General features: G+C 38.4%; 1 protein-coding gene and 1 pseudogene across 1 annotated transcript in view; one reads left to right on the top strand and one right to left on the bottom strand.

The window, feature by feature from the left end:
- Positions 1-1,434, top strand: part of SNTB2 (syntrophin beta 2) — a 112,225-nt gene that overhangs the window by 8,098 nt on the left and 102,693 nt on the right. The window lies entirely within an intron of this gene.
- The window catches only part of LOC105887117, a 5,393-nt pseudogene that overhangs the window by 3,095 nt on the left and 864 nt on the right, over positions 1-1,434 (bottom strand).

The raw sequence follows: 1,434 nt of genomic DNA, 5'->3' as shown, positions 1-1,434 counted from the left end.
TCAATCTCATGAGCTTAAGCAGTCCACCCGCCTCAGCCTCCCAGAGTGCTAGGATTACATGCTTGAGCCACAGCGCCCAGCATTTTTTTTTTTTTTTTGAGACAGAGTAGAGTCCTATGGCATCATAGCTCATAGCAACCTCAAACTCTTGGGCTCATGTGATCCCCTTGCCTCAGCCTTCCTAGTAGCTGGGACCTCAGGCACCTGCTACAGTACCTGGCTATTTTTAAAGGTGGGGTCTCACTTTTGCTCAGGCTGACCTCAAACTCATGAGCTCAGGAGATCCATCTGCCTCGGGCCTCCCCAGATTGCTAGGACTACAGGCGTGAGCCACTGCCCAGCAGCTTGAGGTTTGATATTTGAGAAAAAGGTCGATATTTTTGATTCAATTCTCACTAGACTGTTGTTGAAAAATCATCTTTTAGTGCCTGAGTAAGATTTTAAAAGTATTGTAACTGAATCTCCTGAAAAGAATTGGTTAGTTGGATATAAAAAATAGACTGGCATGAAATTTAACTTTAGTACTGAAAGTAATTTTTGTATCTAGAATGGTTTGAGGCTGGTCTCATTGAAGTGCTATTTACAACTCATTGATCACAACCAATTACAGATTGTTCCTTCTTCATTCCCACTGCTGTTTCACTTGACTATTTAAGAAAAAAAAGGAAATAGAATAGTTTGAGATGCTGAGTGTCGTATATATGGTTCTTTTTATATGTCAGGGGACGTGTAACAGATACTGCCGATATTATTAGGCTGCTAAGGTAAAAAGCTGGCTTGGATTGCCACACTGTCTCTATCTTCATTGTATATTCAGCAACTTGAGAGTCTCCTAAGGAAAACATTTTATATTTTCTTTGAGACTTTGCATGTATATTCATTTATCTCTTAAAGAACAAACTAAATTGTTAAGATATTTGTGTTTTTCTGCTTGTTTCTTTTAAGTAGCCTCTTTGTGTTTCTCTGGAATGATTAGACATGCTTATATGAGAAACTGGTTTTGTAACCAGATGATTTCTTACAGAGCCCCCTTCATGCTCAAATATGCTCTCCAAATTGTTACCAAAATGTGAGAAGTTGATTGATACTAATACAGAGCAGATATGAACATTCTAAGAACATTTTTAGGGATTGTAATCAAGCTTTAATTTAGATATCAACTGATAACTCAGTCAACTAGTATGTTTTCTGTTGTGCAGTCTTTCCTGTATGAAAGTTACTCTACTTTGTGAACAGATGTGTGCTTTTGTTCATAAGGGGGGAGCTGCAGCATGTGACTGTAGAATATTGATCTGTTCTGAGCATAGTGTTCAAGGATGTGTGTTCTTGGCTAGGTTAGCACACTGTGCTAACTAACTGAGCAACAAACAGTGCTACTTAGTTGTACTTTCCATGAAATACCTGTAGTATAATGGTGCCTTGCTTTTTTTTTTT

This window comes from Otolemur garnettii, unplaced genomic scaffold (assembly GCF_000181295.1).
Source record: "Otolemur garnettii isolate 467f Iridium unplaced genomic scaffold, OtoGar3 scaffold00047, whole genome shotgun sequence".
Taxonomy (NCBI): domain Eukaryota; kingdom Metazoa; phylum Chordata; class Mammalia; order Primates; family Galagidae; genus Otolemur; species Otolemur garnettii.
This window is presented reverse-complemented; position numbering and strand designations above follow the sequence as displayed.